This window comes from Solenopsis invicta, chromosome 15 (assembly GCF_016802725.1).
Source record: "Solenopsis invicta isolate M01_SB chromosome 15, UNIL_Sinv_3.0, whole genome shotgun sequence".
Classification (NCBI taxonomy): Eukaryota; Metazoa; Arthropoda; class Insecta; order Hymenoptera; family Formicidae; genus Solenopsis; species Solenopsis invicta.
The window spans coordinates 3,152,804-3,169,942 of NC_052678.1; the positions used below are offsets into that span (position 1 = coordinate 3,152,804).

The 17,139-nt window shown below is 30.0% G+C and overlaps 1 pseudogene; it reads left to right on the forward strand.

Annotated features, from left to right (window-relative positions):
- Positions 1-1,672: 1,672 nt before the first annotated feature.
- LOC120359648 lies at positions 1,673-12,834 on the forward strand (annotated as a pseudogene).
- The last annotated feature ends 4,305 nt before the right edge of the window (positions 12,835-17,139 follow it).

The window sequence follows — 17,139 nt, forward strand, 5'->3', positions numbered from 1 at the left end:
AAAGATTTCATGGTGTATATTTTGAAAGCGTATAATTAACACTAAATTATAGCGTCAGCACTTTATTTATAATTGTTTTTCTTTAATAAGCATTTTAATTTTCTTGAAAGTTAGCAGAAAAATTATATCTTGCTAAACTGCTGGAGTTAAATAACATTGCAATTAGTGCAATAAATTAACACACAAAGAGCACTAAATCCTGTGTTTGTTTCATGTGATAAACGTTTCTGACAATCAAACATAATTCTTGATAGTATGCCTTTAAGAAAAAAGACACCTTGAGTTTTCTGACGAAGAAGCAAAATTGCAAAAAGTCTAAATGTTTAATTTTTCACCAGTTTTTTTCGAGATCAAAATTAACTACGTTCGATATTGAGACCAATGAAATTACGTCGATTGTCGGAATTCTATGCAAAAATGTTTTGACACTCGACGCGCGACGTCACGAAAATGGTGAAATGTCAAGGAGAAACTTCCCGCATATAAATTGGAGTACTTTAGGTGTGAACGCATTCAATTTCACATTCTTTCATTCGATCTTCATCAGCATCTCGTCTGTCGCATTGGATAAAATAGAAATATTCATGCTATGACTAGTGCGTTGAACCGAGCATGAAAGGCGAGTGTTGCAATGTACAACTGGTTTTTCGGATTCTCTCTCACGTTTGCTTGTCGCAGCGTTTCAATTTATTGATTGATGGCCTATCCTAACAAAAGTGATCGACGACGCCAAGCAGCCGTTCGATAAAAATAAAATGGTCTATTGAGTTGCAAAATAAATTCAAGTTACATGCTATTAGTTGAACAAAAAATTTCTAATACTACTACTAATGACATATTATTCTGAATAATTATAATTTGTTATAATACTTACAATAAGAGCAATTCCGCGTGAAGCGGATCAGTCATCTCTCACAAACTTTTTCTTTTGCTATCAATGGTTATTAATAATAAGTTGCAAATTTTTGCATTATTTAATATATATTATAAATACCAGTAGCAATAATTAACGCAATAATATGTAAATGAATACTAACAAGGAAAGGCACCGCCTCAGATTTAAACGAGCTTTTAAGGGGTAACACCACTGTAGAATTTTTGAAAAATCAATTTTTTTATTTCTTTATAAACTGCTTTGTACCTTCTAGAATGAGTTAAAAAAAGTGTTACAAAATTTCTTTTTTAAAATTCGCACTCCTTAAGTGTATTGGATTGCTTCAAAATGACCACCTACGGCACATCGATACCTGCTCGAAGAGAAAGGTGTCGGTCGGCAGCTCAGCTGTAGGTGGGTTGCAAGCGGTGTGAGGGGCTTGAGGGCAGACAGTAATATTCTTTTTTACTATTTTCACAAATGCGGAATAGCATCTGGAATAGCTTTCCTGTTATTCGTTTAAATAAGAATGCAACTAGTAATTTTGTGTCAATATAATATAATAATTAAATTAAATATGAAAAAATTTCGGAAAATCTGTTTAATAAAAAACGTCTACATGACCCAATTTTCAACTATATGTTATCTGGATAAGAGAAGACAATAGTGACCTTAATTATTTTTGTTAATTATATATTTGCAAAACTGCATCTAATAGAAATGAAATTTTCCAGTGGTTGAAAGGTATTTGAAATACTTATTAATATCAACCATCGGCATTGACGTCGAATAGATTTGCATCCATGTAGTCGGCGCCCATGGATGAAAATAAAAGTAAATTTCAATCGGTCAACTGACCACGGTCAACTTGTTATATAACACGGACCCAAGGTCGCCCCATGTCCGACGATTGTAGCCCTATTCTGAACTCAGAGCTCGCAACGATCTGCGCATTTTGGATCGATTCCTGAAGCGACGCTCACTTTTCCCACGGCTTCCGCTCGCCACCCGAAGGTCGAGCTCGCGATCACGCGAGCGGCGCTCTGCCTCAGGAGCATCCGTAAGTTAAAAATACGCTAGTAGCGTACCTTTCGAGAAAAACTTTTTTTAACTTAATTTTTATAATAACAATAATGTACGGTAATTAGAATTTAGACAATAGCTTTCCACATTACCCTTGAGGTACTTTAGTAGAAGGGCATATATTCAACATACTTCTGAGATGGAAACGCCCCTGAGGCCACAGCGCTCGGCGCGCGATCGGCAGCTCGGTACGCGGGGTATATGAGACTCGCCGACCTAGACGTGACCGGCATACTCACCGGCAAAACCCAACTTTTTTTTGCGTCTGATCTCGAGACGGATCACGGAATCGAACTAAACATGCACCGCGAAGCCTAACCTACCCTAACCCAACGACGATGTTTTACGTAAGCAGTAAACCTGGCTTGGCCTACGCGAAGTGCTCCCAATACTTTCCTGGGATTCGGCCGCCCATCAATAACCCCCATTCCCCTTCGCTAACAACTCCGACGAATAGGCATTGAATATAGGCGCCGAAAATCTGCGCATTTTTGCATTTAAAATTTTTACATGCACTGTTATCTGTTTATCTTTACTTTTCCGTTTACATTAGTAGAAAAAATTGCTATTATATACGCGAACATTATTCGACAATATCAAAAAGTAGCTGATATTATCGTGATGACGATAATACACTGCTTACAGATGTTATTTATTTATACAGTTTTGTAATTTGCAAAAAAATTTCATATGTGCTATTGTTTTTTAATCTATATTTTTTCGTGTATTGTAATAGAAAAAATTTCTGATGTGTGCATATTTATTTTTAACAGAACATAATGACGGATGTAACAACAACGATAATACATTGTTTGGCAATGATAATATCATTTATTTATCATCAGTTTCGCAATTTGCAGAATATGGGATTTAAATACATTTTAGGTAAGCTAATTAGAACTACATAGAATCATTTTTACTGTTTATGCACATTCTCAGGATTAATTAAATTAATATTTCTTTAAAACTTACATAAATTAAAAGTTTATAAAATTAAGCTATTTTAAAAGTTACGTTTAACAGGCCGTGTTTTGAATGATTTATTTGACAGCTACGCTGAACTGTGTTACTTTACTATCCATTTTAATGATTTAATAATACCCAAGTTTTGATGCAAAAAACTATTATTCACACATATTTGAGTAACTATAAAAAATTTTTTTGCGCACAATGATTAATTGCTGGATTAAAACAACTGATCTATTTTACGAGCACATAAGTAAGATAAACATCAGCATTTCGCGCAATAACACAATTTGTTTCATTTTTGTATGATTTCGTGTGACAATAGAATCTTTTTTTTCGCGAATATTAAAAATACTAAATGTTTTGGCCGGTACGCCAACGATGTAATTACGCGGAAAGAGATGCCTACTAATTATGCAAAACTGGACCATTCATAAAACCGGTTCTTCCCGAGCGGCGCGTTAAAGCTCACGTTACGATAGCGAAGAGTAAAAATCTCATATTTCAGTTTCTAAATTTGTATGCCATTTTTAACGTTACATAATGTTATGCTCGCTGGTACACACTGACAATTTAATTTATAGCGATACCGCGTTGGATACCAGCTCGGAACTCTGTCACCTGCTGATGACCTTACATTAATATAGTAATAATTAATCGGCGAAAGATAAAGAAATACAATAGTGTTACATTCCGTTCACTCGCGAACAAATGAATCACGACAATCTGTATTTTCTTCACACATAGATATTTCACATCAAAGTTATGTCCCGATTCTCGATTTAGTACGTCTCACGTCCTTGTTTATGTCAAAGAACCAACACGTGTAATTAAACCTGCAAGACCACCCAAAAGACGAAAACTATATTTGAAGGCACCGACATCATTAAGTTGTCCTAAATTATTTTAAAAAATAATTTTGAAATAATAAGTAATCTAATAAATAGTTTCCTTCTTCTCTTTATATAAAGAGCCAGTAAAATCTTTTCATCTTTTTTATAATCAAATTCAAATCCTCGAAAAGAGAGTCGTTATCAAGGTCGTTTCTAAGATTTTGTAGCTGATTCGTGACTTATTACACGTGTACATACTAGTAATAGAATCTTGAGCAATTATTTCTACAATTCTTTTTTTCATTCCGATCGTTCTTATTCGACGATTACGACCTACGTCAACTTTTGATGCCGACATCAAACAATTACTATTTAGAATTCTGCGGTCCAGTCGGTTAAAAAGTTTTGCAATCAGGATGCATACGATTTGGATAACGTACTGCATATAATCTTGCTGCACGTATACTTACACAGTGTGCTTTACCATAAATTAAATACATATCGGCGTATTTGTTGTTATTATAATGATGCATTCTTCTTTTATAAACAATAATTTTCTTTTTATAAACAATAATTTTAAACAATAATATGCTTAGTCGCAAAAGGAAATCATGATAGATGCAATTTTTTTCATTATTTTTTTATATTTGTGTATTTGATACATCTCAACTTTCCCAGAGGTGGCACCAGACATTACAAACTTTATGAATATTTTACTGGTCGCATCATCTAAGTATTTCACATAAAAGTAACTTTTTGTGAAAAAAAAATGTACCGATATAACAACGAATACAATGATATGTTTAGTTTACTGTGAAGCAAATTGTATAAACGTGCGTACGGAAAGATTGAATGCGAAGCATTATCCAAATTGCATGCATTCCGATCGAAAATCTTTTGAGCATTAGATGATCTCGGAATAGTAGAGGAGAAGAAACACCCATGTTTATTTTATATGTAATTAAGTGCTGAAATATACTTTTCAAAAGTTTAGAAGTGTTCAAGAATAAAAATGACTTATAACTTAATTGTTAGCTGTTGTGCATTAGTGTACTGGTAAAACTACAAAAAGTTGTCAAACGAATAAGTCTATAAGCAATTGTTAGAATTCATCACTTAATAATGAAAATAACAGGAGTAGCGGTAATATCCGCAGTAGCCTCCTTCTCTTCTAATTAATAAAACTATGTTGAAACTGATGGTGATCGTCGGATAAGAATGATCGAAACAAAAGAGAAAATTTTAGAAATGATTGAAGACAATAAATTTACATTTGTGATAAGCAATTAGATGTTAATAACAGTTTACAAAATATTGAAAAATGAACAGTTACTTCCGTTTCATCGTACATAGATACAAAGACTAAAATCTAAGAAATTATCTATACCAGGGATGGGCATGATTGACTTTTAATGATTAACGATCGATGAATAAAAATTTATTTGTTATTTAGCCTTTTGTAAATGATGAATAAAAATTTATTTGTTATTCCGCTACTTGAAAATGATGAATAAAAATTTAAACGTTATTTAGTCACTCTTGAATAATGAATAAGCACTTATCTTCATTTAATACATCTTGAATAAGGAACAAAAATTTTTTTTCCTATTCAATTCTCTTTGAATAACGAAATAAACGACTGAAATTATTATTATTTTTATTCTATAAATTCCATAATAAATGTAATAAATATATTATATTAAAAATTTTAAAAACTATGTTAACCGATAACATTTTTTTTTCAAATGCTCCTTTACATTCTTTAATTATCAGTAAAATAATTTTAAATTATTAAAACATATATGATCAGTTAATGCTGAGGTACTTATTTATTACGAACAAAATTATAAATTAATCTTTATTTGGTATTCAGAATTTATAGAATAAAAATAATAATAATTTCAGTTGTCTATTTTGTTATTCAAAGAAAATTGAATAAAAGAATAATTTTTTGTTCCTTATTCAAAATGTATTGAATAAGGAATAAGTATTGAATAAAGAATAATTTAGTCAAGAATGACTAAATAATGTTTAAGATTTTGTTAGTAAGAAGACTTACTTCGGTCGCAGCTAGATCTTAGTGCTTATATTTATTTGTGTAATTTTATATACTTCTTCGAATTTAAGCAGAATGTGCGCCAAATTAATTTTCGGTCGTAACACAGCATAAATCGAATAAGAGTTAGTAATATCACTATTTATATTAAATTGATTAATTTAATATAATAACTGATGTTATTGATGAAATTATGTTAACCAATAACGTTTTTTTCAAATGCTCCTTTACATTTTTTAATTATTAGTACAAAATCATTTTAAATTATTAAAATATATATGTTCAGTTAATGCTAAGGTAGTTATTTGTTATGAACAAAATTAAAAATTAACTTTTATTTGTTATTCAGAATTTATAGAATAAAAATAATAATAATTTCAGTTGTTTATTTTGTTATTCAAAGAGAATTGAATAAAAAAATAAATTTTTGTTTCTTATTCAAGATGTATTGAATAAAGGTTGTATTGAATAAGTGATTATATTCATTATTTAAGAATAACTAAATAACGTTTAAATTTTTATTCGTCATTTTCAAGCAGCTAAATAATGATGAAATTTTTATTCATCATTCACAAGTGGCTGAATAACTAATAAATTTTTACTTATTATTTGTGAGATGCTGAATAACAAATAAATTTTTATCCATTATTTACAAAAGAACAAATAACGAATAAATTTTTATTCATTATTTATAAGATATTTGTTGTAGAGGCGTTTATTGCGGAATATTAGCGAATAGTATTCGCTCAAGAAAACACACTTAAGACACGATTATAATTATTGAAATAATTAATATTTTAAACGAATGAAATCAAAATTTTAAATAAGCAGTTGTGTAAAAAAGAAAATCGCGGGGTCTATACGCACGGGGAAATAAACAAAAGTGAGTTATTTGGGTTCGAGACACCAACGAAATGAGCCGCTTAGATATAAATACAAAGGCGCTTGTAACGCTAAAATATAAAAAAGAAATTATATCGAATTATATTTTCCGACAATATTGAATAACAAATAAACTTTATCCATTATTTACAAGAGGCCGAATAACGAATAAATTTTTATTCATCATTCACAAGTGGCTGAAAAACGAATAAATTTTTATTCATCGTTTATATGAGGCCGAATAACGAATAAAATTTTATTTATAATTCACAAGTGGCTGAATAACAAATAAATTTTTATTCGTCATTTATAAGAGACCGAATAACAAATAAATTTTGATTCATTATTTACAACGGGTTGAATAACGAAAAAATTTTTATTCGTTATTTGCAAGAGGCTGAGTAACGAATAAATTTTTATTCATCATTTATAAGAGGTCAAATAACAAATACATTTTTATTTATTATTTACAAGAATAACCGAATAACGAATAAATTTTTATTCGTGATTTTTTTATTATTTAAATGAAAAATTATTCAATAATGCCCATTCCTGGATACAAATAAGGTGTTATAGCCTAGCCATAACACGGTGCATGGCAACAAGAATCAATTACCATGACCCGAAAGTAAAACCATTTAGCAAGCACCTTCGCAATACGAGGCAAAATCAACAATCCCATAAATCCATCGGGCAACGACCGAAAATGTGTACGCGCGTACGCGCTAACAAAGCGGAAGTAATTGCGCCAAGCAGCGGCTTATGTTAGCGTAATCACTTCAGTATAAAAAGACCGCCCGACAATCGAGCAGCGCAGTAGCTTTTATGTATCTATACGCACTCTCGAAGCACTTTCAAAGCGCGCAATAGTTAGAGGGTTTCTAGCAATAGCTAATTCGGAACAACTTTCTAACAACTTCTACTAGAGTCCCTAGATTCGGAACGCACCTTTATGGATAATGCACCTTCATGGATAACGAAGTGTATCATGAACTGGCTGCAATAGGGGAGACCGGGGATAAAAGTTCCGATTTTAAGAAAATATCAAAAATAACTAGTAAAATAATTTGTTGTTCCTTTGACTATTGACTGATTTATCATCAAATTTATTGTATTTTAGGATTATAAGGTTAATTGTAGTATATTATCATTGATTTTTGTACAAAGTTATTTATAAGTGTCAGAGACAGAGAGGAACGTTTTACCCCTTCATGGGGTTAGTTGTTACCAAAAGCACTGGGGTAATTTGTTACCAAAAGATATAAAGTCATTTAAAGAAAAAAAGAAAACATCTTTTAATAAATCAAAACACGTGAATTACATTTATAATTAATATTTAATGAGGTAACGAGACAATCAGGTACATTAAAGCTAAACAACTAATATTTATATTTAATTATAATTATGTTAATAATCATAGAGTTTATAATAATTATAAACCACATTTGAAACTATATTTTATCTCATTTTTTTGTGACAAACATTTGTATTTATAAGATCAGTACTTTGAAATGATCTTTACGATCCTTCTAAATAATAAATTTAAAAATCTAATCTAAATAATAATAAAATAAAATAATGATCAGCTTTTTAGGAAAACAATATTAAGATAATCTTTGTAATCTTTTTACGTACCTAATTTAAATAATGATAAAATAAAAATGTAATCAACCTTTTAGAAGAACAATAAAAAGTTAAATATTAAAAACTTAAAAAAGAAAGCAGAAATAAGAACATTTTATTAAAATAAAAAATTTTTTACCTATGAAAATATGGCGCTACTGGATAAGAAAAGCAAGGAAAAGAATTGGCAGAACGAATGCAATAAATGTAACACTTGTAAAATATGCGTTTTAAAAACAATTAGAAGTAAGTTACAGATTAAGTTTCTTTAACATTTAAGTAACATTGTAAGTTATTATAATTTTCTAAGTTACTATTATACTTTACAACATTTGATTATTAGATAGATATTTAAATATCTAAGAGCGTCAAGTTTTTGTAGTTTAAAAATTTTTTATTTTAATAAAATTTTCTCATTTCTGCTTCCACTTTAATTCTTTGACACTAAATGTTGTATATTCCATTAAAACTTTTCCTGTCTTTTGTTATATGTCCGCATCCTATAATAAAATGAGAATCGATATAGACAACTGCACATATGCGACAGGGCAAATTTTTCCAAGGTAACAGCGTACCCCAAATTACGGTAACAACTAGCCTCATTCGACACATGTAACATCTTGATACAATTTTTTGCCTACATATTAAAATAGACGAATAAACACTAGTGTATCATATTTCTGAATGTCTATCCATCTACATAAACACAATAAATAATAGGAACTACCTTAAATAAGCAAAATAGACCAAAAAATTACGATAGACAAATATTTACTTACTTGATTTACGAGCATGTCTTTGCACAGACCGCGGCGTAAATTAAGTTAAACGCTATTTGCAATATTAAGATAGTTGCCGCACTTGCGTGATCGGTTGTTGTTTCGTGACGTACTTAGAACATATCGCTATTTTTTTTATGTTGAAATTATAATCACCGTAACATTGTACCCCAGGAACATCTTACCTCGGCCTCTCCTACTTGGTTTTGAACATCATAAAGACCGGAAAGGTTCCCAGGCACGTAGCGTTCATCATGGATGGTAACAGACGCTACGCGCAGAAACGAAACATGACAAAAAAGGAGGGACACTTAAAGGGGTATGTATCTTTGAGAAAAGAGTTTGCAAATGCTAATCTGTATATGTGTTACATATTTTATTTGTGACAGGTTTGATAAAATGATTGAAACGTTGAATTGGTGCATGGACCTTGGTATCAAAGAAATCACAGTTTATGCGTTCAGCATAGGCAACTTTAATCGTAGCCAAGAGGAACTTGATGGCCTCATGGATCTCAGTAGGCAGAAATTTAACAACCTCTTAAAAAATATATATGTATTTTAAATCAAGCGTTACAATGCGGCACAATTTTAAATCTTCCCAAGCAGGAAAGAAATAGTTAAAAAATGTTTTTTAAATGTTTATTTTTTTTTAATATTCCTTTTCTCAACTTATTTTGGAAAAAAATATTTATTTAACATTTATTTAACATTTTTTTTTACTGAAGAATTATTTTAAAAATTATTATCTCAAAAATACGTTTTTAAAACGTTTATTTAATATCATGTAAACATTTATTTTTCATAAATTAGTTATTTCAGAAAATGATTTTAGTTAACATTTTTTAAACGTTTAATTAACGTTTTATAAATATTTATTTGTCATTAATAATTCATTTGAGATAACGATTTTACAAAATATTTTTTAAATGTTTATTTAATATTATGTAAACATTTATTTGCTATTAATTGTAGGTTAGAAAAAATGATTTTAATTAACATTTTTTAAACGTTTATTTAACGTTTGGTTAATATTTAGTTTTCATTAATTATTTGTTATCGAAATAATTTCAGTTAACATTTTTTAAATCTTTATTTAACATTATGCAAACATTTATTGCTCATTAATTTTTCATTATACAAAATAATTTCAGTAAACATTTGCGTAACGTTTATTTAATATTTTTTTAATTTACTTTGTTTTTTTATATGTACTAGCAAAACAAGCGCGCGTTACACAACTTTCGATATTATATATAAGCTTCAAATTATAAATTTACTATTAACCCTGGATATACATAACGTGAAAATGCGATCTCTGCGATAACAGTAGCTCGCGATCAGTGTGTAGCGCGGGAGAACCAAAATCAGCATTACGAAAAAGCGTTAACAATAAACTTTGAGAAAGATACAATTATCTATTTATAATATCGAATAACATGCACTTTTTCAGATAGAGAAAGATAGGAGAAATATTTTTCAAGTTTTTATTTTTTATGAATTATTCATTTCAAAAAATAATTTTATTTAACATTTTTTAATGTTTATTTAACATTATATAAATTTGCTTTTAATTATTCACTTGAGAAAATGATTTCAGTAAATATTCATATAACATGTACTCAATATTTCTTTAATACTTTTTTAATGTTTATTTTTTATGAAGTACCCACGGTAATTGATTCTGTCCTTCAGAATATTTTTTAAAGAATATTTTTTCGCGCATTAGAGTATTGATTGGATACAAATATTTTTATCCAAATCAAATGGAAGAATAAATTTTCAAAATCATAATAATGCGCAATGTACATACAATTAGAAAATGGTTTTAAATATTCACTTACTCATTAAATTAGTTTAAAATTGATTTGTATTGATCAATTTTTTTATATTGATCAATAATGTTTGATTAATCATCATTCATAATCAATCATAATCATTCAAATGTGATGATTATGAATCGTAATTGTAATAAATTTTAGTGAAAGAATCAGTTTTTGAGTGTACATAGAATGTCGTTTTATCACAATAAATAGGTTTTTTGTCATTGTTCTACATTAAAAGACTCCATACGATTTGAGTAAGAAAAAAACATCGGTTAAATTTTTTATTTTACAGTTTTCTGACGAAAATTCAATTAATTGATAATATTTTTTTTACATAAATTGTATGGAATTTTTTCCAAATTTTGTATTTACTATGGTATAAAAACTTAAAATTTCTTTCGTTATGAATACCCCCCCACACACACACACACACACACACACACACACACACACACACACACACACATATATTGTTGAAAAAATTTTGATTTATTTCTGAGATGTAAAATGTGACGAAGTTTAAATCTAAAAACAATGTTTAATCTAAATGTCTATAAAAATTGTGCAGTATAAAAATAGTAAAAAGTAAATAAGATATTAATATAAGGAATTTGAAAAATTATTAGACAAGTTAAATAAATATAAAAAAAACTATGTTCTATACAATTGTATATAAGTTTAGAGAATTTAAAGTTTTAATATTTACTACTACATGCAATATTAATTATTAAATAAAGTAATTTTAAAATCTAATAACTTGATACTTTAGCATTAGAAAAAAATGACAAAAAAATAACAAATCGTTATTTTCAAAGTAACGGTAACGGTAACGAGTTACTTTTATAAAATCACTGACGAATAACGTTAACGAGTTACTTTTTACAAAATGTAACGCGTTATTTTTATAAAATAACGTGCCTAACCCTGATTTTTAGAGACATATTGATGGATGCTGGAGTGTGCTTTCGTGCGTTTGGAAATTTGTCCTTGATCCCAGAAGATATAAACCAATTAATGGCTCAAATTGTAATTGCCACTAAGGATAATAATAAAGCATTTTTAAATTTTGCTGTCGCTTATACGTGTAAGTATATGATCATCGTAAATCATATTTATATATGCACTCACTTTTATATTTTGTACTAAATGCAAATGAAAATTTACATTTTTTTCCAATGTTACGTAAATACGTAATTTAGAAATATATATTTTTATATTTTTTTATGTTTGCAGCAAGGGATGAACTTACTCATGCAATTACAGATATTGCAACGGCTGTAAAACATAATGAAATCTTACTAGAAGATATTACCGAAGAGTTAATATCTGACTATTTGTACACTTACCAATCCTCAAATCCAGAGTTATTGATTCGTACGTCTGGAGAATGTCGACTTAGCGACTTTTTGGCAGGTAAGAGAACGTACTTTATTCTTGTGACTTAAATATATATTTCTTCTCATAACTTATCAAAACAGATCTGCATTTAAATAATTTTACTAATTTTTTTTTAGCTTTCCAACGCTTGCCTCTACTTTACTGATACCTTATGGCCTGAATTCAACTTATGGAACTTGCTCGGTGCAGTCTTTTATTATCAAAAATGTTATTATATGTATTATGTATTTAGAAAAAACTCCCTTTTCTCGTAAAACAGCATTTTATAGTATTCCAACTTTAGACAGAGTATATGCGAGTAACATCCGCAAACCGACCTGTTCGAACGCATTTTGTCCAGTTTTTTTATGTAAAATAGTCACAAAAATTTCCACTTACATACTATATGGATCGCATTTGCCCTAACAAAACTTTGCTGCCGTGACGTTCGAATTCTAGTTGATCAAAAAAGTTGGTCAAACATATCAATCGAAAGAGGAGATTTCAAACTTTTTTTACGTCTTGCTCCGAACCTCCTATCTCATTCCGTCTTCAAATAGCAAGCGTTCAAAGCTTCATGTGGGGTCAGATCCACTTACGTGTTTAAGAGTTAAATTAAGATTACATTAACTTAAGTTAAATTTAAAAGTTAATTTTAAATAATATTATTACATTAAATTAGATTACTCTATTTTATAATAGTAAAACAATTGCAATCATCCAAAATAAATTAAACATTTTGTTTTTAAATTGAGTTTAATGGCATTTTTATATGAAATAACAAAGAAATATTATTATTTAAATAAGATTACTTTTTCCTTTCACAATTTCTTTTTCTTACATAATCTTTTTACGTAAATACTTTTAACGTGGAAAATGATGTTTATGATTTAAGATTCATATGTATTTTAAAAATAACTATTTGAAGTTAAAAATTTGTTTATTCAAAATTAATTAAGTTAAAAAGTAAAACATTTATCTTTCTAATTGCACAACGTTTAACTTTTTGACTAGTTACTACTCAACCATGCATATACTGCTACATAAATAATTTATTATAAATTAATTTATTATATTGAAATAGCATATAAAAATGATAAGCCGTGTTTTAGATGATTTATTTGACAGCTACGCTGAACTGTGTTGCTTTCCATAGTGATTTTACTATCAATTTTAATGATTTTATAGTATCCAAGTTTTGATGCAAAAAATTATGATTTACACATATTTGAGTAACTATAAAAAATTGTTTTGCGCACAATGATTAATTGGTGGATTAAAACAACTGATTTATTATACAAGCACATAAGTAAGATAAACATCAGCGTTTCGTGCAGTAACACAATTTGTTTCATTTTTGTATGATTTCGTGTAACAATAGAATCTTTTTTTTCGCGAATATTAAAAATACTAAATATTTTGCCGTCAACGATGCAATTACGCGGAAAAAGATGCAAATACTAATTACTAATTATGCAAAACGGGACCATTCATAAAACCGGTTCCTCCCGAGCGGCGCGTTAAAGCCCACGTTACGAAGAGTAAAAGTCTTATAAAAAGCGATAGTGTTTCATGCGGACTACGGAGCGTTACATGATTTTGGCTTCTAAATTTGTATGCCATTTTAAACGTCACATAACGTTATGCTCGCCGGTACCAGAGAGAAACCTGAGAGAGGCCATGCCGTCGATTTTCGTGTGACGCTTTCTCTAGGTCGTATACCTTTTTTCCCGTAGCTGCTACGGACATACACCAATCGAGCGGGAAAAAAGGTGGATCCAGCCATATAGTTCCGCCGACTGAAAATGTGGATCCATTGGCGCCACTGTACGACCTAGAGAAAGCGTCACACGAAAATCGACGGCATGGCCTCTCTCAGGTTTCTCTCTGGTTGAAGTAACACTTAGAAATGTTGATCTCATGCGTTGTACGTACCCGTAAATATATCGAAATAATATAATTGTATAAACATTTTGAATTGATTATTTGATGTAATTTTTTTCGGAACATTTTTAAGCAACATGGTACGCAGCAAACAAAAATAAATTAAAATGGCTAGAAATAAATTTATTTCGACATTTTCGAATTTGCGCTTTAGATTTTTCCAGTCCATTTAAATCCGAGAATAATATAAATACATTCAAATTCAACATGATGAATAACTCATTTTATATTTCAATTTATATGAATTGAAAAATAATTTAATATGAACATGAATACCTTCAAATTCAACATGAATAGCTCATTTAGTATTTTAATTCATTTGAATCTAAAAATAATATAACGGGGGCATGAATCCATCCGAATTCAAATAAGTATGATGAATAGAGCATTTTGTAATTCAATTTAATTCATTCGAGTTCATTTGAATTCAAAAATACTCTGGGACTCTAAGGGACTCTTACTCGTGAACTCAAATAAATTACAATAAATAGAATTTTCAATTTATTTAAATTTATTTTTGTTTTTTGGGTACGTTTAATAAACGTTTAAATACCATTTAGCTAACTAATACGTTTTTTTTTAAAAACGTATTAATGTACACCCAAGGACTTTGATTCTGTCCATGGGGAAATTTTCCAAACTAAGAAGTCACTTTCAACATACTCGCAGTTTATAATTAATGTAACGACTAGAGCTTATTGGTCGTTACGTTAATCATGAACTGTAAGTATGTAGAAAGATAGCGACTTTTCAGTTTAGAAAATTTTCCCATGGACAGAATCAAAGTCCTTGGGTGTACGTTTTGATCTTTTTTAACGCATGCAGTATCGAAAATAGACATTGCAAAATGTTTCTACAATGTTATTGTAAGCTTGCAGCAACGCTGACACTATGGGATTACAATATAAAACTACAAATATGTTACGGTGCAATTTGTTAAATTGAGACGCATTGCTATCCATACAGCACAAGCTTGCAGCAAATGTTGTAATGTTGCAACAATATTACAACAATAATTCTGCAAAATTCTACGCTATATGGGTATATACTTACAAATTCGCAGAACGCTTTAAATTTAATAGGTTAACTTTGAGAGTATTTAAACACAAATTTTATTAATATAGTCAGATCATTTTTTTAAAAATAAGCGAGAATATAAAAGTTTCTTGAAAGAATTTATAATCTGAAACAAACATAATTTGCTTACATAAAAAATATTTTTTCTAATTATGTCTGTTTAAGATTATAAATTTTTCCAAGATTTTATGTTCTTGCTTTATATATGAAATAATGAAGAGAAATAAGAAAAACCAAAAGAAATAAGATAAACTCGTATAATTATACATATATTATAAAGTTTTGCAATCTTTATGCATCAAATTCTTAAAGATTATGAATTTATTCAATCGCAACGAGCTTTCTTCTCTTCCTTGAATATCTTTATTCTCAAAGTTTATCTATTAAAATCTAAAGTAGCCTGATGTATGTACAATAGAAAATTATTTTATTTTTATAAAATTTTTATATCAAAACTTTTACACATTGTTCTGTTATCAAAATTTTATTCGTAGACATGTATAAAATAATAATAATAATAATATATATATATATATATATATATATATATATATATATATATATGTATATATTATTTTTACCGAGAGGGAAAAATAGGATAGAAATTATAAAGTACAAAATTTTTTATTTTGTTTTCTATATTTTTTTATAAATAGGTAGCCGCTTATAACGCTTTTGTAAAAGGTTTTAACAAATTGACAGTTAATTTTTAATTTAATTCTTGAATGTCTTGAATGTAAATTTCAAGCTAAAAAACAATGTTTAAAAAAGACCATTTTTTGTCCATTAATAAAAACGTAAAAAGTATATTAGTGAATCTTATAATAATTTTGGTTGAGGGGCACTAATATTGTACATTTTAGGACCCAGATAACTATCTACAGGCCCGAGTAACAAGCCGACGGGACCAGTTGACATGGGGGGGAGGGCGCCCAGCGCACCAGCTAGTTGTCCTCCCGCCCCTGGCCTCGCCGGGAAGGGGGGGGGAGAGTGGAGAGCTCAACCTCCCTCATCCCCCCCCACCCCCCTCGGAAAAAGGAAAACCCGTGGCTCTTCGGCGGGGGCCGGATCCTCGGGTAATACCCCCCAAAAAATAGGGGAAGAGGCGGGGGAGGGACGGTGTCCCCTTCCCTCGACCTGAGGCTGACAAGGCCTAAAAAGCTCTGCAGGGGTGTCTACCGTTAAGGCGCCCCTGGCGAGCCAAGTCGGACGTAGGCCGACCGGATCCGGGGGGGCTCCGAAAGTATGCTGCACGTGTTCCCGGAGCTCCCCCCGTAAGGACCAGGGCAGGACACCCGGAGGGGTTTTAGTGGGTAAGCCCCCGTCGATACGACGTCGGCGGGGGAGAGCCCCACATAACCACCAGGCCTCCCCCTGGGGTATGCAGTAACGCATTTCCCATCCATTACCAAAAAAAAAAAGGCCCGAGTGACAATTGCGCACATGGAAATAGCCGAGTTTCGCATTCTAATAAGCCGAGTGTCAAAATAGATAACTATCTGGATCCTGAAATGTGCAATCGTTGCGCCTCAGCCGAAATCGCTATTATAGATTTTGACCTGCCAATGATATATTATAGATTTTGACCTGCCAATGATACTATTAATTTTTATTGAAAATGTAGAGAACATCATCATTTTTCAGGTTAAAGTTTTATTTCTCATTCTCTTCGTAATGTATGATTTTCAATACAAATAAAAGTTATTTCATGTAAAACTTAGTATGCAATTTTTGTTTAACATTATTAAGAACCTCCGTATACTAAATTTCACATAAAATAATAACTCACTCGTATTGAAAATCATTATATCATGGAGAGG